Source organism: Anabas testudineus, chromosome 22, assembly GCF_900324465.2.
Source record: "Anabas testudineus chromosome 22, fAnaTes1.2, whole genome shotgun sequence".
NCBI classification, from domain to species: Eukaryota; Metazoa; Chordata; class Actinopteri; order Anabantiformes; family Anabantidae; genus Anabas; species Anabas testudineus.
Window position 1 is genome coordinate 2,134,424 of NC_046630.1, and position 15,901 is coordinate 2,150,324.

The 15,901-nt window shown below is 37.8% G+C and overlaps 1 long non-coding RNA gene across 1 annotated transcript in view; it reads right to left on the reverse strand.

Annotated features, from left to right (window-relative positions):
* Nucleotides 1–2,895: 2,895 nt before the first annotated feature.
* Nucleotides 2,896–15,901, reverse strand: part of LOC113148453 — a 30,762-nt gene continuing 17,756 nt past the window's right edge. The window contains exon 4 of the long non-coding RNA XR_003297439.1: nucleotides 2,896–3,930. This is a non-coding gene — a long non-coding RNA (uncharacterized LOC113148453). The remainder of the gene's footprint in view (nucleotides 3,931–15,901) is intronic.

The window sequence follows — 15,901 nt, forward strand, 5'->3', positions numbered from 1 at the left end:
AGTGAATGTACATTTTAAGGTCAGACAAAGCTGAGAGTAAGCCAGTAAGCTGAACAAAACAAACCCCAATCACACATAAACGTGTCACTCCATTTGACAAGACCTCACAGAGACTTAAAGAAACCATTGGGCAAGAGACACGGCACCCATGTACATGTTAGTGAAAAATGATCCACACCCCAGAGAAGACAACCTTTTGAGTTTGAGTTGAGATCTACTCAGTTCAAATTTATGAGTAATTTGTGCAATACTATTTGTTTATAACTATATTACAATGCCAAATTGCAGTATTGTCCACATTAATCACAATATGACCAATTCACCAACCCTGTTCTTGATCATGCCTGTAAAGCTCTTACTGTCAAGTTATTTCTCCAGCTGCAGTAAAGGCAGTGGGAACAATTCAATCAGAGATATGGTCACGGATTAAGGGCGTGAATCCAGACTAGCTTACTCATCTGCTTCTTCAGGACTCCATGGGTGTGGTTGGATGAGGTTTGACTGACAGTTACATCGTCCTGGCAACTGAGGCAACAACATCACAACTGTCATCAGATTCTGATTCTGATTCTGATTTATAAGTTATGATTGGTGTCTGGAAATACCTGAAATAACCTCTTTTCAAAACAGCCTCAGTTACCTCTAACCTAAATGTATCTCGTGAGGCCACCAGTGGGAGGTAAGATTTTCAAACATTTTACTGTGGTATTAGGTAGGATAGGTAAGACTTTATTGGAGGTAGCAGCATACAGTATGGTTCTAACCTTCGGGAAAATTGGGAATCTGCATCTTAACACCAACAAGATTTTGGAAAGTCCTGCAATCCAACAAAGAGACAAATGAGACTGAAAACCTCTTTGGCGTTAGTAATTAACACCCTATTCTCTGCACACGCATTGAATGAGTGAATTAGATTCCCATAATTACACATGGTGACAGTTTTACATCCTGATTTGGCAGAGCAAACTATTAAATCAGTGCCAAAAATGCATCAAACTTCCCACTACATTCCATCCCAGCGTCATATAATCCTGACTGAAGGAAGAGAGAAATTGTGCATTCATGTTTAATTGTATGTAATAAACACAATTAGCCGACAGCTTTCAATTACTAAGGACTCAAATCACCTGAAATTAGTATTATCAAGTAACTTGTGTCTTCATGACAGACTTACAAAGCATCAAAACATAATAAAGATCTTATTAAAACAGACATGAAGCATCCAGCTAATTTTAATCCTGTGTGAGGAAGTGTTTTACTAATCTACAAAAACACACTTTGCTAACAAACATCAATAACCACAATTTGCACATTTTGTGATTTGCCATTATATAAATAAACTGAGTCGAACTGAAACCTTTGCTCAAGAGCACTTCCGTAAAGTGGGAACATGCTAATCCCACTACCAAGTTGCTGACTGCTACCCGGGTCTGGAGAACAGTGGATGTGTGTCGCGTCTCTGGAGGGTGATTTCAGGAGGGTGGAGTTTGGGGGTTTACTGATGTGCTGTTGACAGTGTGTTTGGGACAGAGGCAGCTGGGAATGCAGAGCCAGTGCTCCTCAGTGTCTCTATTCAGGCCTGTCCTGTTGTTACTGTAGCTGCTACCAGTTACAATCACTTCTCTTCTGCTACACATACAAAGAAATGGCCCAGTTTTATCCATCAAATTAACTTTATCTAAGGGCTATTATTTTTATTACAGTCCTTGCAGTAGGTTTCCTACAGCTCACTTTTTTTAAAGTAATGTTTAACATAAATTTCTAAATCTATCCACAAAAACAAACCCCAGACTCAGATGTCGTAAGAATCTATTGCCAGCAGCACAACACATGGAAAAGAACCGCAAAGATGACAATGGATAACAACTGGCAGGGGTTACATGTGCAGACATGGCCCCTGTTGAACTCCATTTGTTGAGTATATCATTTTAAATTTAATAGGAAACAGACATTTTCATTTCATTTTATATTGACTGTTTATTCATTGAATCACGGAAAATGTGCTACATCTTGATATATGATCTGAATATGAGATAACACGTCAGGATATGAGAATTGGTCATATCGCAAAGCCCTAAACGAATGAGTCAATACAAAATCCAAGAACATAAATATACTGTAGGTTTAAATATTTCTTGGTTACTAAAACTGATCCTGCTTTCAACAGCACCAGTGAATCAGTTTTCATCTAGGATGCAATGATGGCCACCATGTACACCCCTAGAGACTCAAAGCTTCTGCAGTGCCACTAAGCTAAATCGAGTTTTGCTTTTTCCCCTATGATAGTTCCTTATCAGTCAGTCCCAAAAACAAAGAGTGAAATTGGTCTTAAATATCCTTTTGTTCCTAGATGTCCTTGTATTTAAAAAAAAACCTGGATCGTCTAAATAATAATAAATTTCTAAATAGTGAGATAGAAAAATGCAGCAGGTCTGTCCTCAACATTAGAAAAATCAGGTCTTACCTCTCTTTCTACCCAGCTCCTTATACAGGAACTTGTCATTGATAACGGCAATGCCCTGCGAACACGTCTACCATTATGCTCAATTAAACCTCTACAGATAAAAAATGCATCAGCAAGTCTCAATTTGAATCAACCTACAAGGACCTGCAGTATGCCAAACCACTGTTGATATCCCTGTACTGACTTCCAGTCGCTGCTCATATCAGAAAGCTTTGATACTTACTGACAGGGTGGTAAACTCGACAGCACCCTAATGATGGTCTACAATCCCTCTCTCTGGCTCTGCTAGTCCAACAAACATCTAGCAGTTCATACACCTCACACAGGCTCCTAACTCTCTGCTGCTGAAGCTGTTTCAAGTACAATCCCAGAAAGTCTTCTTACAAATTCACTGATCACAGATAGCCGGTGAGCTTGTGAGCCAGCAGGAATGTTGTGACTCAAAACCACTTATGTACCATGCTATAATATGTAAGATTTTAAATATTGTGATAAAACTAAATGTAATTGAAATTATTTTGACATATGGTATCTCTCCACAGCATGTTAATGTGAAACTAGCCATGGCTGCATTTTACCAGGACACCAGATGCTATTAGACAAAGAAAGTAGTGTTTCCTTCAGATTTCTTTAATATGCTTTTCCCTAATATTATCTGTCTTAAATACAGGACAAATACTAGAATCTCTACTTGATAATTCTTCACAAGCTCAAACAGAAATGGTACCAAGCCAAGACAATCATGCATCACCACAGACACAGTGCAGTTGAGCATGTGATGAGCTCCTCCACGGGAGGTCTTTTATGATAATTAGTCTGGCATTTAGAAGATCTTTATGTTCAGGCAGACACTGCAGTGATTGTTGCACCCGAAAGGCACGACGCAACACAGGTGAACAAACAAGACTCAATCTCTCCAAAGCACCTTAAGTGCAAAGATATTTTCTGTTTCGTTCTAAGCCGCCATCAAACATGATCTAGGTGCTTGGAGACCAAACTAAACAGAGCACATTCACAGAGGAACAGAAGGCCTGAGAAGCTCACACACAGAACCATTTGTCTTCATTAATGCATTATACAGTTTAAGGGTTATTTAGCTTGGCAAATTGAGAAATAACATATTTTCACTTACAAAATGGCCTTTAGGAGTGGCTGTACAGGAGACAGGAGAACTTTATTACTCACAGAGGAGGTGCAGGTGAATTGAGGAACAAAAGTGTTCTTTAAAGCTTTTGCCTTGATGATAACTTTGCTCTCTCTTCAGTCAGCCTCATGAGGTAGCTACCTGGAATGGTTCTATATCCATCTTGAAGAAGTTCCAAGAGGTGTTGAGTACTTGTTGGCTGTGTTTCCTTCACTGTCCAGTCCAGCTCATTCCAAACTGAAGATCAGGTGATTGGATTGTGTAGGTCAGGCCATCTCATGCATGCTTCACAGTGGGAACCTCACATTCGGGAACGGTCCTTCTATGGTTAGAACCAAAAGTCTCAGATTTAGACAAATCAGGCCAAATGACAGTTTTTGAGCTGACTGACCTTCATTTCCTAAAATAATGACTGCATTCTCTCTTTAATGTTGTGTTTCTTGCCACATTATGGAGTTGACAGCAGCTGTAGTAGCACTAATAGGGCTATTAACTCTGTACCCACCCTTCTGCTGCACAAGACAACTAAGAGTCTAAAGCACATTAAGAAGACAAGAAATGTCATGAATGAACTCTGGACAAGGCAGTGAACTGAAAACCATTCCAGGTGACTACCTAATGAGAGAATGTCATGTCTGCCAAAATTAAACGCGGCTACTTTGAGACAATCTAAAATATAATGAAATAACAAAATTTAATACATATTCTGGGTTTAGTGTCTTCCGTAATGTACAATGTTGAAAATAACAAAAATAAAGAAAATCATTTCTTCTCCTTCAGTACCTATGAGTCAGGCCAAAGACCTTTGTTGTACTGTAAGTTTTATTACATATTTTATTTATCTCATTCCCTGTAAACCTTACACTTTACATTAACTTTCTATCTTGGTCACACTGTTTCAGAGAATAACCTTATGACTTTAATGACCTCTCAAAATATAAACTTTAGTCTTTAGTCATTGAACAAGTTGTTTTAAAATAACTTCACAGAAGCTGTGGGAAACAATATAATATGAAAATAGTGTACAAAGGAAATCATGTACAGAATGAAATACTGTGTTTGACAATAGTATATGCATCAAACCCACCACTGGAGTTAACAAGCACACACTCAAAGTTCGCCCACGTGTTGACATGGAGCTGTGGTTCAATACAAAATAGAATAAGTGGCACTGGGAGGAACCTCCTTCTGATGTGTATTTCCTGGTTTATATAAGGGTCCTCCACGTCTCATAAATCTATTAATACCCCGCCACCAATATGAATGCAAGAGGGCCTTCAAATGCCCCATTCTCCCTGCAATGCAACACAACTCAGCCTGTGGCGCACGTACACACACGAGGGCTTTGTGCAGTTGTTTGTTATCAGCAGGAACCTGGGTCTACATGAGGGAGGAAATGTTACTGGTTCCCACCATAACTCAGCACAGGGCTAATCAGTAATGGTAGCGTGATGAATGGAAGGCTACGGTACACACAGGCTTTTGTCGCGAGCCATAAACAATGAGTCAGACTGGTATATCTGACAATTATAACCAACCTTCAAGGACTTCTTAACATATCCAAATGCGGTCTTATCCCCCCTCTCCACACACACATCTCCCTCCTCCTCCTCTTTTTAGCACCAGTCATGTGGGTTTTGTGAAATGACAGGCTCCATGTTCTCACACACTGTAAATCAGATATACACACAAAAGTATATCACTGTTGGCGTTTACACTGTTTGACCTTCACCAGGCTTTTTGCAAATGTCAGAATAATGAAGGAAGCAATGCAGAAAAGTACAAAGCAGCAGTTTTGTCAGTGTGAACCTCTATGTTCTCACGGTTTGTAAGCACACACAAAGAACATTAAACATCTATCAGGAGTGTTTGACCTCTAGTCTTAAAATCAAATTGAGTGCATGTTGCTCAGTGGTACAGGTACAGCTCAAGAGGCAGTAACCAGTGAGACGGAGGTCTGTTTTCCTACAATAAAAGCAATATTCATAAAATTCAACAAAGCGATGTCAGATGAGAATGCTCTTTAATCTGTGCACAGGGGAGGAACTCTGAAACAAGTCTTCATGACATAACCACTGCTTAAACATCAAATAAACTGGACTAGTCTACTTTAAAGCTATGATTTAGTGAACAAGTGTTGTGTTCGGAAGGCCAATCTCTTTAATATAGCTTGATAAGTTGTCTTTGTCGACGTCCTTTTATTAAAGAGCATAAAAGAAAGATATTGTATATACAGTATCTTTATTAGAAAGATTGGGATTTGTGCCGATATGTGGGCTTACGTGTGTGAGGTTTAACAATGTTCACTGGCACATGACAATGCAACTCATGTTGTGCTGCAGATTAACAAGTGAGAAGTCAGTAAATGTTGCATTACTTTTCTAAAATATAACAGACGTGTTACACATTACTTTTTTGAGTAATAATCCCAACACTGCCAATGGCAAACACCTGGCCAACACAGAACTCCTTTCAAAATATCATCCTGTCTCAGAACTTTATAGCGTAGATGGCTAAAAACAAACTTTACAGTTAGCAGGACCACATAACATAAAAAAACCTACTGGTAGAAAAACGAATGTCTTCAGGAGGTCAGGATGCTCATGAAAGATAAATTAATATAGTAGAATAACTTAACGAATGTGAAATCAAATGCAATTAGTTGCTTATTGACACATCTCAAATCAGTATACCTACCAGTAGTAGTCTAACTATGTGCCCGAACACAATGCATCTCAGCCACACTGCCAGAAAATTGGCCCTCTGGGAATGTTTGAGAAGGGTGGTTTGGCTCCTTGCTTCTCCTTATACAAAGGAGAAATTAAAATGTTTTTTCACAGGTTATGGAAGTTCAATGAAAATCTCTGGGGCAATAATGTCTAATAATTAGTTATTAAAACACACTTCAAATCAAATTATACAGCCTCAACAACAGTTCCATGAACTGAGCACAATGAGGAGCGTGATGCCACAAATCAAACTCTGACATGTTCACATAACATAAACTATGACTCCAGTGAATTGTCAATGTGAGCATCATTCTACTGATCAAGCTCAGGAACAGCCTTTTCTCTTTGTTTCAGCAAACTCACCATAAAATTAAGCTTCATCACTTCCTCTGCCAATTTGTCTCACTGTAACATGGACATTTGTCTGTTGGTCTAAAATTCCCTTATTCTTTTAATGTTACAAAAATACAAAGTAAATGTAGGACAAGCAGCTATAGGTTCCAGTTCTGATTTAAGGTACACTGTAATTTAGTAAATGATAAATCTCGAAACATATTTCTTCCAATGACGAGATTTTCTGTTTACATGTTCAGAGCCACCAGTTGCTTCTGGTCAGCTGAGTAGTTGGTTATTCAGCCAGACCTTAGCCATCGTTGTATACAGTGAAAAAGACCAGGTTTAAACAAAAACAAAGGTTACATTTAGGGAAAGATCATGCTTTCAAACAAAAGCCATGTCTCTCATTTTAACTGTGTTGCTGATGTTGCTCAGACCAGTGATGGTTTAGTCTGAGCATTAGATCCTCGCTGTTTGAGGCTTCCACTTTCCCGTGTTACTCAAAATCAACATGACCGTGTAGACAATAATGATGCAAAGTTAAAAACAAAATACAGAAATGCAACATCTTGTTTTAGGTGTAATTTGGAAAGGAAATTGGAAGCTCATTCCCCAAAGCTAAACTCAAGTACACTTAAACATTACTTATTGTAAATGCACTAATTAAATTGAAATTATTTACCTGGTAAAGTGTAGACAATTGGTTATACGGACTGTTGTGTGGATTTCGAGACTGTACTTTTGAATTGTTACTTTTCATCAAAATAATTTGCTCATTTTCACAATCTCATTCTATTTAAGTTAAGTAGTTGTTATCACGTTGTGCCTCTCTAATGGTATTGTACCTACTCTAACAAAACATTAAGCATGAAGGGTGGAGTCATTGTTGGGTAAGACTGTGGGACAGTGACTTAGAGACATAAAGGGGACGAAGGTGGTAGTTTTTGTATTAGTTTCAGATGGTAATGACGGTGCTTTGCTTTGGTCTTCCCTTATGTGGCGTTTGGTGCCAGAAAGCATTGATAATGAGAGGGAGGAAAGGGTGCATGTGAATGTGCATGTGGGTGCTCTAATGACAGCTGTGTACATGTGTGTTTGTGTCTGCATGTGATGGCATTGATGCAGTTGGTGCAGACTGGTAAGGATGATACATGTGTTAAAGTTTGAACATGTGAATGTAAACTGGTGTATACATGAGGTGTGTGTGGGAGAGGGAGAAGGAGGTAGAGAGACAGAGAACAGAGAGAGAGAGAGAGTGGGGAATTACAGTGTCTGGCATTAGGAGCCAGTCTTCAGTCTGCCACTCCCACAGACATTTTGGAGCACTTCAACACTTGACTTCTGTTTTTGGGAGGCTATATAAAAAATAAAAAAAAACTACAAAGGCTTAGTGATTTGGTGTGTTTTTACTGCCCCACAGTTTATCTGCAGGGCATAACAAGGATGATGTTCAGATTCTAGATACACTGCAAGTGCAAGTCACACACTTTAATATTATACTGGACCGCCTTTAGCTTTGATTACAGCACGCACGTATTCGCCATAGCATGGCTTCGAACAAGCTTCTGCAATGTCACAACATTTATTCTCATCCAGAGTTGCATACATTTTTCTCCAAGCTCTTGTTTTGATGATAGGAGCTGCGTCTTCTACATCTTCTCCAGGACATCCCAAACATTTTCCATGGGGTTGAGGTCTGGACTCTGTGGTGGCCAATCCATGTGTGAAAACGATGTGTCCTGCTCCCTGAACCACTCTGTCACAATTCGAATACGATGAAACCTGACATTGTCATCTTGAAATATGTCCATGTCATCAGGGAAAGAAAAGATCCACTGATGGAATAACCTGGTCATTCAGTATATTCAGGGAGTCAGCTGACCACATTCTTTGGGAACATAATGTTGCTGAACCTAGACCTTACCAACTGCAGCATCCCCAGCTCATAGCATTGACCCCACATGCTTGTACAGTAGGCACTAGGGATGATGGTTGCATCACTTCACCCGCCTCTCTTCTTACCTTGATGCTCCCATCACTCTGTAACAGAGTAAATCTGGACTCAGATCACATGAACTTCTTCCATTGCTCCAGAGTCCGATCTTTATGCTCCCCAGCAAATTGAAGCCTTTTTTTCCCCGATTAGCCTCACTGACAAGTGGTTTTCTTAAGGATACACAGCTGTTGAGTCCCAATCCCTTGAGTTTCCTTCGCATTGTGTGTGTGTGGAAATGCTCTTAATTTAACTATTAAACATAGCCGTGAGTTCTACTGTTGTTTTTCTATTATTTGATTTCAAACCCTCTAAGTGATCAGGATCAAGATTTCTTTCCGACCACATTTGTTCCTCGAAGATGATGGTTCCCCACTATCCAGTTTTTAACAATGCGTTGCACAGTTCTTAACCTAGTCTTAGTATCTTCGACTAATCTTTTCGACTTTTCTTTGCTTGATTCACACCAATAAATTGACCCTTCTGAAACAGACTAACATCTTTTCCACCACAGGATGAGTCTTCAGACATGTTTAAGAAACAAGAAGCTACTCACTGCATCATTCAGGGTTAAATAAAATGTTGCATTCTGAAAAATAATCATCAATGCAGTAATTATCCAATGGGAGGCTCTTATTTGCTATTTGCTAAGTTAAATCCAGGTGGTGACTTTTTTTTGGACGGGCAGTGTATTTTGTTTTGGAATGAAATCTAACCACCCACTGGAATTTTACCACCACATCAAAACTCCCCACCTACCTGTAGCTGACAGTGTTTGGTGTTACCAACGAACAACTGGCGTCACAACACATTCCTTTACTGTTTTAGAACATGCCGAGGTGATACATTAACTCCTAAGCAGTTCTATGTGTAATGTACTACAATTTGTTCGGAGAGTGACAGGAACACTGTAACAAAAGTTGTATCCCATCTTTTTCAAAAATGCATCAATAAGTTATTTCAACACACTAAAATACATATTTTAGAGTTTTACACAGAATTACACAGTACGTGCTGAAATCAGAGCACCCTACAAAGTAGCAGTGGCTATGATGTAAAAATATTTACACAAGCGTTCTTTATGGTAGTACTTTACAGCCAACATATTCATTTATGTGAGGTGAAAGTTGCCACAGCTTTTATGGTTTCATTACGGGCTGTCATTGTTGAAGTAAAACAGAAACTTTTAGTACTTAAACCTGCTAAACACACATAGTTATCATGACTGTGTTTGTATAAATTTGTCCAGTTCACCTTGACATTACTTTGCGTTTGCACACACACATATTTACTTCGGTCCTATTACTGTAAGCACCCTCACTGCCACATGTTTCCTAGCTCCTAACATGAGCCTAACACTCAACTTAACTCTGAAGTCCGAACAACTGTTTGAAGTAGTAAGGACAAAATGTTCCCACACCAAAAATGTCATCTTTTTCAAAACTTTTTACACATTTGTCTGAACTTCCCTAAAACTGTCCTTAGTTTCCAACAATGTCCACACTTCCCTGACTTCTCCCATTCATATATGTATGTATGTATGTATGTATGTATAATAATTTGGATGACATGTGTAATCTCTACAGTAGCTCTTCCATACTTTATGCTGACATGCAAACACATGCACATATACACATACACACTGATAAGTACATTAATGTGCTCAGACATGTTAACACAGACTGAAAGCTCAAACACTGTTCATATGGATAACAGAGCACAGGGTTGCTGGCATGTTATGACACACACAGAGCCACAAACCTCTTGCTTCCACTCCCTCTGGCTCTACGCCCACTTCCCATCTTGACTAGATTTAAAACGGAGAAAGAGTTTGAACCAATGATGCAGTAAAGTAGTTTTCAAACATGACGCTTAGCAAATCATCAGAAACTGAGAGGTGATGATTACCGACCAAACCACCGGAAAACGCAGACACACTGCTCTCCACACTATGTCGAAGGAAGTGCCCTTTCATTTTCTGAGCCAAACCAAAGAGAACATGTGAGAACAAGAGTGTAAGAGGCCATTACAGAGTGGCCAAGCCAGAGTGAGGCCTGTGAATTCCGACAGCACAAAGGTGGGAACATTTTACTCTGAACCACACATCAGACTGACTTTATCCTCAGAAACAATCCTCTTTCTCTGGGAACTTCTGCTCGGGACTGAATGACAAGGAGACGGAAACAATGGTGGTAGTGAGAGTGTGACATTTAGCATTTCAACAGCAATATATTGCTACCAAAGTCACAGTGAAAGTATAATTAACTAACAAAACCCTTTCTGGACTCTATACCACAGTTTAAACTCTATGGTTTTGGATTGGATCTTGTGGGAATGTGCTTGGAAAAATAAAACAAACACAGAAAGAGGAAGCCGTTTTGTCAGTGTGACCCACATCAAAATAAAGACTAATCACTCTCATTGGCAGCATTGGTAAATTAAAGTGTCAAACGCTCAAAGCTGGTAATTTTCACCATTTCTACTGACTACATGATAACTATATCCCCATATCAACAACTACATTGTTGACTGCTAGCAAAAAATAGTATCAAAGCCTGAAATGCACAGCCGGTTCTTGAAATCTGTTTAAGACAGTTACATTTAATCTATATCCTGATTGTGGAGCTTCTCCTAAAACCACCAGCTGATCTCGAATTAGTCTCAGAATCTTCTGTACTGCTTGCGTGACAACCTCATGGTAGAAGCAACATTGGTGCTGTTGCAAAGAAATAGCACATGACTACCTTTAAAACTACCCTTCGTGACTTCAGCTGATGACATTAAACTGCACTAGGTGGCTTAACTATGTAGGTACTGTGGTATGGTAGAGCAGCAGTACTAGCAGAAATAACCAAAGAAGAGGCATTAATATTATAGCCTCTCCCTCTTTTTTGTCCCTTATGTGCAGACCTCAGCATGACCACAATTTTTTTAATGCAATTTAATCTTATGAGTTCTAACATGACAGCATCTCGACAAAGAGAAATGCCACTGGTTTTAATTGAACATCCTTTAATGTTAAAGAATCTAGAATGATTTGCTGCTATTCATCATTGAGACGATAAAATCTTAAGAATGAAATACTGCATCATGACCTGAAATAATATTTATACTGTTTAAACTTAAGTCAAGGCAAAGAAAAGGTCAAAGTATTGAAACTTCTGTTCTTTTCCTCTCTTCCATGGCATTTCTATTCTTGCAGGGTCTTTACAGGACATTACAGAAACCTTCAGATAGGGGCGTGCCGCCAGTAGCTCTCCTTTCCATTAAAGACAGGAAAAAGAGCCAAGTCGCCCACTCATGCAGGTTCTCTTGTTGAGTCACTTGAGCAGCGCATGGGCCCCTGCAGCCATGTATAAAAGATGTTTATTCTGTGCCAAAGTATTTCACCCATCACTGAAACACTCTTGCTCTGAACACACTCGCCTGCTGTTTGCCCAGACAAGCAAAGGTAGGCACAGTGACGGCGGCGTGTTTAGGCAGGGAAGAGGGTTTAGCTCACTGACAGTAATGTTCAAAGAAAGAACAAAGAAGCACACCTTAGAGTATTAATCACTCCTAAGTCTCTGTCACATTGACTCGACCTTCTCTTTCATTGAGGATCAGCAACTAAGAGAAAAAGGGGTTTTGATTTGAGTTGATGTTTGAGTCCATTGGATGCAGTGATGTGTGTTGGCTCATTTTTATGAGGGTAATCACCAGATTAATACAGACTCCATAGAAATATCCAAATATGCTGCATCTCCCACGCATGCTTCAGTTGTTGACATTTTGGGTTAACATTTTGGAGCTGACAGAAAATATGCAACTGGTAGATTTCCAAACTTCTTTGAGGTGCACTGAGAACCATTTCTTCCTTTTTGCCTTGCATTTTCTGTTCTTGTTCAGATACTGGCAATCTGGCCAGGGTAAAAATAAAAACCCAGACAGATTTTTTGAACCACTGAGCAATTTTAATAGGATTTAATAGGGAGCCAAATTGTAATCCAGGATTGTAATCCAATTCTCCTTAACACATCCATGATGAACACAGGCAAGACCAAAAATGTAATATTGCTAAAATGTGATGTGTATGTAAATTAATACTAGGAGGGAGGAAGTTAACTTTGTCATGAAGGCCTATGGTTCTGTATCAGTGCTGATGATCTACTAAAGAACTATTTTAGAAACAAAGTCTGTTGAGGCCAGACAGTTATGAGGGTCTATTTTGTAGTGGCGGGAGCTAGGTGAAGACCAGCATATAATGTCGGCTCCTGCTGACAAACTGAAATGTGGCAAACAAAAGTTTCCGTCTCTTACAACAGGATGTTTATCTCCTGTTGTTCCGAAGGATCAGTGATAAATTACACCAAAGTCTGAGGTTTGTGTTGGCAGTCCAGCAGCCTGTGAAAGGATAATCATTAGATCAAGAAAGAGACAACGAGATAAAATACAAAACTATGTCTCCCACGAAGTGGATCATCTCTGAATGTTTGAGTTGTTGATGTTCCGGTCTGAGGCCATTTATGAAGAAAGAGTAATTGGAGGCAAGCTCTTGCTCTCTTGTCTACAGATTTAAACATGAATAAAAAGGTTCCGTCTCCCTAACAATCAAGAAATGTGATGGGTCTGTGACTAGGGGGTTGTGGTGATTTTCTTGAGAAAGTCTGTCATGGTTTCACCAGATTCACCACAGCAAACATCAAATTACTGTTATGTGGATCCTGAATAAAGAAAAGTTTGTTCCCACACCGTTTATCATCAAACTCTGCTTGTGTCACTTGGTTTGATGCATCATTATGCAGATTTGTTAAGACAAGACTGGCCAGTGATTATTACTTAATTAAAAAAATGAGTATGTGTCAGAGCAGTGAAGGGATTACTTACAATGGAAGCATATTTCCCATGGCTAGTGACCTATTAATATGAATCAGTGTCTACTCACAACTCCCTGCAACATTTCATCGGCCAGAAAAAATAAATATTTCCAAGATTTCGCAAGGAACAATTATGACACAATAAAACAATGTCAAAAATATATAAACTGAATTTTGTAAGTAGAAGTATTGGAAGTAGGTATTTCTAAACGGTTAACTGATCATAAGAAAACCCTTTTGAAATTATGCTAACATAACTGAAAACACGAATGTTGTAATGGTGACTGACATATTTGAGCAGTAGTTTATAAAATCAAGGTTGAATGCTGTATTTACACTGTACGTTATAAAAAGTGATCTACACACTAGAAGCCTAGTGGTTTTTGCACATGCCATATAACCGCAACCTCCACAGTTCAAGTCCAGCTGGGCACCTTTGTAGCACGTCACACCGTCTCTCTCTCTACCAGTGATTCCTGTCCGTCTCTCTCAGTGTCAAATAAAGGCTAGAACCACCACAACAAAGATGATGACTATGTCTGAGCAGTCATCACAGACTATGTGAAGATTCAGTCATCCAGGTGAGGGGGATCTCTTGGCATGACTCAACTTAAGTAGAAAAAGTAAGGTCATTTAAAGTCACATTTACAAAGTTTTTGACTTTGTTGCCCCCAGTGGTAGCATGAAACAAACACTGTGCAAACTAATCCACAGCAATCTGGTGCCATGCATTTAGAGACAGTAGAGAGTGTTGGGCGTCTGTGTTGTGAGGTGTTCAGGAACAGTACAGAGTGTAAGCCATTTGGGTTCAAATGCTCCCAATAAACAAAAACACAAAAAAACTAATTATTACTGCTTGATATTTGAACATCACCATCAGGACTGTAACATGAATTACAGCCACAGTCATACAAGAAATTGATTGTTCTGATTTATCTGCTAACTTAAACAATTTTTAGAGATGATTTGGAGAGAAAGGGAAATCAGCTCTGTATGTTTCCAGGTTACAGATCTAAACAGAAGCAACTAATCCACTCTCTGGGAAGTGTGATGTGAGACGGGATTAGAGGCGATCTCTTGGCCAGTAGTCTTAGTTTACTGTTTGGTTTACAAAGGTCTCAACACCAAGGTAACATCATGTGCTAAAGTAAAGCTTACTTACACTCATGTTGTAGAATTCAACAACAGTTTGTAGAATAAGGTCATTCAAGAGTAATCCTAATTTATGATAAATGTGTTTTTTTTTATTGGTCTTCTGTTTAATTTTTCTCAAATTTCATGCTTTTTGGCCGCTGCTTTCGTGCTTTAGTGTGTCTTACAGTGTTTACATTCTTCTTGCAGGTTTTACATCTTAGTAAACTTCGTACAATTACTATCTTATATTATAAGATATGCTTTTCTTTTATTAGCATAAATCAGTGATATCGATTGTAAATGTTCACCTTTCAGGAGTATCGCGAGACCATCATTACTGCTTTGTAGACATAATTCACATGTAGGATAATGCACTACTACTCAGTATTTTTCTGCATAATATATATTATCCACACACACACACACACACACACACATATATATATATATATATATATACACATATATATATATATATATATATATATTAGTATAGACACATAATACATGTGTATATACACATATATATATATAAATATATATTTATAACATAGATACATATATACATATATACCAGATACATATATACATATATACATTATACATATATACATATATACATAATATCCATATATACAGATATATATATATATATATACATTAAGATATATATATACAGATAATATATATATATATACATATATATACAAATTTTTAAAATATAATTATAGATAAACATAGATAGATATATAAGCTATATAGACATATATATATATATATACATACATAGATATATACATACTATATATATATACACATATATATATACATATAGATATATAATATATATAGATATATATATATATATATATATACATACATATATATATACATACATATATATATATATATATATATATATATATACATATATATATATATATATATATATATATACACACACACACATATATATATATATATATATATATATATATATATATATATATATATATACACACACACATATATATATATATATATATATATATATATACACACACACACATATATATATATATATATATTTCTCATATATTTCAACCTTTAGAGGTAGTTTTGGGGAAAATCCTTACAAAACATTCTTAAAAAGTAACTTTTCAATACAGACTTGTTCTTTTGGCACTGTGACATTATTGCTTACCCAACTTAACAGACACATGAACACCCACAGACAAAAGAACA